General features: G+C 41.8%; 1 long non-coding RNA gene across 5 annotated transcripts; it reads right to left on the reverse strand.

Annotated features, from left to right (window-relative positions):
• Nucleotides 1-3,402: 3,402 nt before the first annotated feature.
• LOC125552722 lies at nucleotides 3,403-7,563 on the reverse strand. 5 transcript variants are annotated; one of them, XR_007303762.1, is made up of 5 exons: nucleotides 6,935-7,563; nucleotides 6,338-6,431; nucleotides 5,763-5,934; nucleotides 5,540-5,686; nucleotides 3,403-4,626 (listed from the first exon to the last, which is right to left on the reverse strand). It is a non-coding gene; the product is annotated as an uncharacterized LOC125552722 (long non-coding RNA). The 5 variants fall into 5 exon arrangements; XR_007303761.1 differs by having other exon boundaries at nucleotides 5,763-5,923; nucleotides 6,935-7,562; XR_007303760.1 differs by lacking the exon at nucleotides 5,540-5,686 and having other exon boundaries at nucleotides 3,403-3,725; nucleotides 4,360-4,626; nucleotides 5,763-5,923; nucleotides 6,935-7,559.
• Between the last annotated feature and the right edge of the window lie 342 nt (nucleotides 7,564-7,905).

Here is a 7,905-nt window from a genome sequence, read left to right on the forward strand (position 1 = left end):
GGTTGTGCATCATGCCATGCTTATGTGATGGTTGTTTACCATGTTGTTTGCTTCTTTCCGGTGTTGCTTCTTTGGGTTGGTTCTGATAACGTCGCATTTGTGAGGATTCGTTCGACTACGTCCGGTTGTCTTCTTCATGGACTCGTTCTTCTTCCTTGTGGGATTTCAGGCAAGATGACCATACCCTCGAAATCACTTCTATCTTTGCTTGCTAGTTGTTCGCTCTATTGCTATGACGTGATACCTATCACTTGCTATATCATGCCTCACATATTGCCATGTCAAGCCTCTAACCCACCTTTCCTAGCAAACCGTTGTTTGGCTATGTTACCGCTTTGCTCAGCCCCTCTTATAGCGTTGCTAGTTGCAGGTGAAGTTGAAGTTTGTTCCATGTTTGGAACATGGATTTGTTGGGATATCATTATTATATCTTATTTACTTTAATGCACCTATATACTTGGTAAAGGGTGGAAGGTTCGGCCTTATGCCTGGTGTTTTGTTCCACTCTTGCCGCCCTAGTTTCTGTCATACCGGTGTGATGTTCCTTGATTTTGCGTTCCTTACGCAGTTGGGTGTTATGGGAACCCCTTGATAGTTCGCTTTGAATAAAAATCCTCCAGCAAGGCCCAACCTTGGTTTTGCATTTGCCTCACCTAGCCTTTTTCCCTTAGGTTTCCGGAGCCCGAGGGTCATCTTTATTTTAACCCCCCGGGTCAGTTCTCCTCTGAGTGTTGGTCCAAAACAGAGCCACTTGCAGCGCCACCTAGGGGAAACTTGAGGGTAGGTTTTAGTTGTACGTAGTGTTCATCCGGTGTGCCTTGAGAACAAGATATGTGCAGCTCCTATCGGGATTTGTCGACACATCCGGGCTGCTTCGTTGGTCTTGTTTTACCATTGTCGAAATGTCTTGTAACCGGGATTCCGAGATTGATCGGGTCTTCCCGGGAGAAGGAATATCCTTCATTGACCGTGAGAGCTTGTGATGGGCTAAGTTGGGACACCCCTGCAGGGTTTTGAACTTTCGAAAGCCGTGCCCACGGTTATGTGGCAGATGGGAATTTGTTAATGTCCGGTTGTAGAGAACTTGGCACTTGACTTAATTAAAATTCATCAACCGCGTGTGTAGCCGTGATGGCCTCTTTCCGGCGGAGTCCGGGAAGTGAACACGGTTCTTGTGTTATGTTTGAACGTAAGTAGTTTCAGGATCACTTCTAGCGTCTCGACCGTTGCGTTGCTTCTCTTCTCGCTCTTATTTACGTAAGTTAGCCACCTTATATGCTTAGTGTTTGCTATAGCTCCACCTCACTACCCTTTCCTACCCATAAGCTTAAATAGTCTTGATCGCGAGGGTGTGAGATTGCTGAGTCCTCGTGACTCACAGATACTTCCAAACAGTTGCAGGTCCCGATGATGCCAGAGCAGGTGACGCAACCGAGCTCAAGTGGGAGCTCGATGAAGATCTTGTTCGTTGTTTTGTTTCATTTCCCGTTGACCAGTAGTGGAGCCCAGTTGGGACGATCAGGGATCTACCATTTGGGGTTGTCTTTCTTTATTTTGGTTCCGTAGTCGGACCTTTGATTGTATTTTGGATGATGTATGGATTATTTATGTATTGTGTGAAGTGGCGATTGTAAGCCAACTCTTTATCCCTTTGTTATTCAGTACATGGGATGTGTAAAGATTACCCCTCTTGCGACATGCCTACCATGCAGCTATGCCTCTAAGTCGTGCCCCGACACGTGGGAGATATAGCCGCATTGTGGGTGTTACAAGTTGGTAATCAGAGCCTTCCCCGACTTAGGAGCCCCCTACTTGATCGAATCGCTGACGTTGTTGAGTCTAGAACAAAATGTTTTGAGTCTTAGGATTATATATATCGGAGAGTAGGATTCTTTTTACTCCTCAGTCCTTTCGTCGCTCTGGTGAGGCCTCCTGACGTAGAGTTTTGACTGTTCTTTCCTCAAACTAGTTGACCCGTTGCGCCAAATGGCACAGAGACCCACTAAAGCCATGTTGTTGTTGAAAATAGTTTCATTTTGCAAGGACATATTCAATATTGGTAGTAGAAAGGCCATGTGTTAAATCATGCTATATTGAAAATATGTTTATCATGCTGAGAAATCTGAGTTTGAAAAAAATAATATTTGTATAAAATGTATAGACCAATTAAGGAAGCTTTTTTTAGTTGAAAATATGGTTATCACGCTGAGAAATCTGAGTTAAAAAATATATTTATAAGAACATTACATGGCAAAATGACCCAGTGGCAACATGTAGTGCTAAATGTTAATTACAAATCTGTAGGTTTGGGCATCCTTCTCATTTTTCTAAGTTTGGGAACATACATCGCTGACATGAAGCAACAAATCAACACCTTAGCTGATCTAACAAAATAGAGAAATTGTAAACTACATTCTTTGGTCTATACTTCCCATGCTTCGGTCGTAAAACATTTTTGCCTTTTTTTCCAAAGCGTGATATTTCAGCAGTTAGACCAATGCAGTACTCACTAAAAGTTTTCGCGTAGAGTCCCACCTAAAACCATGTGCGCGTTGAAATTGCATTTTTATAGTAACTTTATGTTTGAGCAAGTGCAAAGACCATGTAAAACCACAAAGATTTGACAAAGGAAGAAAACATTCAACATGAAAAAACTTTTCCTAAAATCAAATCGACATCATATGCATAAATAACATCAGATTAAACATATTGCTAAGTATAGATCTTAATCTCACAGAACCAAAAATTAAAGAACAAAGTAAAATGGAAACATCACATATATGATGAAACAGAAGTGTCGGAGACTACCAGACAGGCGATGCCATTCTCACCAGCATCGGCCGATTTTGAAAAAGTAAAAAAAAAACATCAAACATGGGAAACTTATGGCCATCTAAAAAATCCTAAAGTCTATTTTTTTACATATGCATTGCTATCATACATCAGGAAGCTATTTTTATTATTGAGAAGCCATGCGATAATTAATTAAAGCATGGTATTCTCATCACACAATGGACATAAAGAACTATGGCTACAACCCAATCAGAGCTTCTCATGTACTCCCTCTACATTTATATAAGACGTTTTTGTTTTGCAATTTGAATCCCAAAAACGTTTTTACAGAGAGTATGTCATACCAACAAATGAAGCTGCAGTTTTAGAAGTATTTTGTATTGACAGAAGCAAACACCTGAAATGTTTTGAAATTCTTCGTTTTACTTTTATAGCTCTAAGTTTTAGATATGATTTAGGCATACATAAGGATCTTCACTTAAAAAGTAAAGGTACATTGTACGGTGCAAAAGAAAAAAAGTCAATGAGCATTCCATCTTTTTTCCCAACACCAAATTATTATACCTATTAGTCCAATTGTTTCCTCATAAACAGGGTAGAGACAACATGTGAGATCATAGTTATACATTTACTTGGGGGGAAGACAATTACATGAAAGGGAACTACAACTGGATAGTGCACCAGGAGGTTTCCACAGTCGATGCAAATCTGACAAGCCAAATTTCCACATGGAAGGATAAACAAGACAACAAAGCGTGTACACCGGAGGCACTTGACAATTGCAGTTCCGCCATCTCTCCGGCGAAGGTCTGCTACATAGAGTTTCTCTAGGTCGGTGTCAAGTTCTCTTGTTTCTTGACTTCGGCCAGACCCTCCCCCTTGTTGCCTGCCTTGCTCTCTTGAACTAAGGCAGAGGCATTGCTCTGCATACCCTTCATTAGGCCAAAGCAACCTCAGACTCTAAAAAAGTGTTAGTGCATCATAGAGTAATGAGGTATATATTTTTTTGGTCAGCAGAGTTCAGGTCAGAACTATTGTATATTACAAAACTACACATCTTGAAGGAAAAACCATGTACTTTTGCGCAACAACTCCTGTAATTTCGAAAGAAAGAGGAAGAAAGCTTTTGACGAACAACACCATGGGGAGGCACTTTCAACAGATAATGTGACGGGGAGCATGGCTATACTGGTAGGATATAAGCAATGGGAGGTCCTTTGGCAATAAGCATGCATCACATTGAAACCGAAATACAAGTGCATATAAATGAAAGCCCTGAGCAAATAACTCAAGCACAAGAATCCATTTAGAGTTTCAGATCATGTCTAAGAATACCAAAACTGCACTACAGGAATAGTTTGGACAGACATTATAGAAAAAGCAAGCCAATGAACTACATCATTTTCCAATTTTACGGTTGTGAATAGAAAGTATGCATTAATATTTGTGTTATCAAGCATATAATAACATGCAGTTACAAATATTCAGAATTATGAAGATCCACTTGACATCATGCTCATATTCATCTGTAGAAAATAACAATAAGAAGGTACAGATTTCGCTTACAACTCGGAGTGGTCAGCTTGAGAGTCCTGAAACAGATGTCATAAAGGGCCTCATTCTCAAGAACCATGCACTCATCTGCATTCTCAACCAACTGATGGACCGAAAGAGTGGCATTGTAAGGTTCAACCACATATCAGATACTTCCGGTGAGGGAAAACAGAGAATGTTAGCATCATGCGCCAGGGTACTCCTCCCTGATCTTTGATACCAAAAGTGTACCCATGCCTGATCCAGTACCACCACCAAGAGAGTGGCATACTTGGAAACCTAAAAAGATGAAAAGAAAATCCAAATCATGATTCCAAACGATAGTACCAATGCTGAAACATCACTAGATAACAACTGCTTAGACACCAAATTTCTAAATACATTTGATGAAGCAGCACACAGGCACATAATCATTGCTTGTGCTATATGGCACCATTAAAACATTTCACCAGATACAAAAATAATGAGTGCCCTGATAAAAATGCAAACAATGTAAGCACCGACTAAGTACTAACTCTTTTTTTCGAAATGGAGGCAAAAGATTTGACTCGTCAATTAATTAAGAAGAGAATTGCCAGTTAATTATCGACCGAGCGAAAACCGACTAAGTACTAACTCTGATTCATACACGAAGTTATCCACATATGTTCGGTTTCCAACTCATACAACGATTCAGATGCATACTGACAGGAAGATGTCACGCCATCATCCATATAACGAGGAGAATAACTGAAGAAACTTTGACAATGAAAACCAAAATAAACTGCCGAACAAAATAAACTTTCTAATCAATCAAGTTGGGGGCATGTTCATATGACTATTGAAAGCAAGGAGAAAAGAAGCACCATATATGTTATTTTGCACAGTTCATTACATGGGTCAAATTACAATGGCTATATTCCAAGGGCATCTGACAGTCCCTATTTTACAAAGCATGGCTTTGATGAACATACCATTCAGCTACTCTTAACGTTCCACATCACCTAAGCTAGCACTGATTGCAGAAAACTTAATATTGTCGGTCTTATGTAGAGGTGTTAGTTGAAACTATATATGACGAATTATTTGCACGACTTATCATCGGCAGCTATGAAGTTACTGACAATTGACAAGTTTTAGTTCACAATTTACACATTCATAGGTGCAGTAGCTTCCCAATTTGTCATTCTCATCTACTTAAATAGGGATTTACCTTTGACTTAATGAACATAATATATGTGTTTCCAGTGTATCGTGTATAATTTGTAGCCAACAATGAGAAGATGCTAGACTAACTTTGGCTCCCATCCCTCATAAAGATATTCTCCAGAAATTATGTGCTTTTCAGAATAACATATTTCTGTAAAGTAGAATTTAAGTAAGCCCCGCATCCATCATGTACAAATTAAGCAAAACAAGATTGAAAAGATGATGACCTGCAAGATCTACTACATAATCATCTGGAGGTTGCTCTTCTGCAAATCTGAACTCCATGTACCCAATGTTCTGGAGTTATTTAAATGTCCATTCTTGCGGCTCAGACAGCTTAAGTAGATTTATTTATATATTGGTGCATGGCCGTAACAACCCCGAAGAGCTGGAAAAGAACTGCATGTCAAAAAATGTATTATTGTGCTTCTCTAGCAAGTAAATAGTAAGACATGTGAATTCAAGAATTATCCAAAGAATTGGATGAATTGCCGCTAGTTACAAATTTTCGGATGAATATTAGTCTCAACAATGTTTGGCAGCCAACTTCATGGTAGAAAATGATGCCAACTACAAAACAATCACATGTTCCTTAGCAGAAGGCATTTGCCGGAAGTTGTTAATTAGAACAGTTCTGCAAAAATGATGTGAAGACTAAAGTACTTTGATGTGAGGAGAAAAGGAGTTTTAACCAACAAATATTTGCAAATAGAGCAAGAAAGGTAAGTATTATATGAACCTGCATACATTTTTAAGTCCAGAATCAGAAAGGCGTACAGACATCTAAAAGATAGAGGCATACGAGGATCCTTGTGCTCCTCCAGTCCCAACGCCGTCACTCAATGCGCAAGCCCAACCTTTAACTTCCAAAAAGTAGCGCAAGCTTCCCTTGCCCTCTGAAAAATAGAAACAAAATGGTCAATCACTAAACGGCAGGGCGTGATTACATGAGATGAGACCTCTGCATGCTCCAAATCAACATTAAACAAAGATAGCAACCAACATTGAAATCTATTCAAAAACTAATTGTCTCTATTATGTAAAAAGTTTCGTTAAGAACTGTTGTGCTGCAAAGAATACATAATTTACCAGAGGCTAACACACAAAATAAGATAACCCTGAGTGAAGAATAGAAGCACATTTCAGAAAATCTTTGCAAAATCTGAAACGAGAACAGCATATGTATAGCTTGTAAAAACATCGACCGCCAAAGGGGCAAGTGTCCCTTCTAAAGTCAAAGTACCTACAATCAATCGACTTGTAATACCATATGTGTGGCTTAGACAAATTTAACATGAACCGACCTCTACTCTGAAGAACATAGAAATGAAATTTTCTCTGGAGTACTATTAACCTAACGATCATATATATAGAGAGAGAGAGATTGGGTGAAGTTCACCTTGATGTGTGGCCGTTCGATGTGCTCGCCGTCGATGGATGTGTGTGCAGCTCCCCAATCGCGCCCATGGGCCCGGCACCTGTCCAGCTAGCTCACCGGCGCTCGTCGTTGCCCCGCATCGGGTCTCCTTTTCCTCATCCAAATCTTGTATGGAAGCTGCCCAAGAGAGAGAGACGCCTCAGGGAAGGTGCGACCAAAAGGAAATAGGGAGTCCGGGGGCGTGTCCTCATCTCCTCCTCCGCTGCTCCTCTGTGCGCCTCCTCCCACGACGACGCAACGGGCGGCCCTTGCTCGGTGACAGGGGACTGGCCGGTGGGTCCTCTTGGCGGCTTGTTAATGGCGTACTCGCCGTCGGCTTCCTGCCCGGAGGCTCGCAAAGGGCGTCCGCTTCGTCCTGGCTCACGGTGGTGGCGGCCCCTGACCTCTTGCACGGCACCCCGACAGCGGTATGGAGCCACGAACGACCGCTTCCTCCCAGCGGCGTGGTCATAGGGAGGACGGAGGAGAGAGGAATGGGAAGCTGTGGCCTGTGGGCTTGGGGAGTCTAGGGTTTGTGCGGCGGGGTTGGGGCCTGGGGACTTGGGGTGAGGCGCGGCGAGCGGATTGGCAAATCCCCTCACACATGGGCACAGTTGACCCAGCCAACACAAGCGTGAGACCAGCCCCTCGTCATTGGGCAAGGAAAATGACTCGTAGGTGAAAAACGATTTAACTGAAAGTGAAGATCCAACGGTGCAGCGAGCCAGAGGGACAGATCCGACGGCCGACGAAGCTTGCAATCGGGGGAGCATTTTGGAGGTGAGTTGGCTCGCTTCTGTTTTGTTTTAAATTTCATGATTTTTTTTAGGATCACGTGGGTATCTTGGAATCGTTCCGATAGTTTTGTGACGAGAAAATTGTTCTCGATGCCTCCTGACATTTAGGGGTTGTAGCAGTGTCCCGAGGAGTTGAGCTTTGAGGCGTTGTCGTCA

Source organism: Triticum urartu, chromosome 4 (assembly GCF_003073215.2).
Source record: "Triticum urartu cultivar G1812 chromosome 4, Tu2.1, whole genome shotgun sequence".
NCBI classification, from domain to species: Eukaryota; Viridiplantae; Streptophyta; class Magnoliopsida; order Poales; family Poaceae; genus Triticum; species Triticum urartu.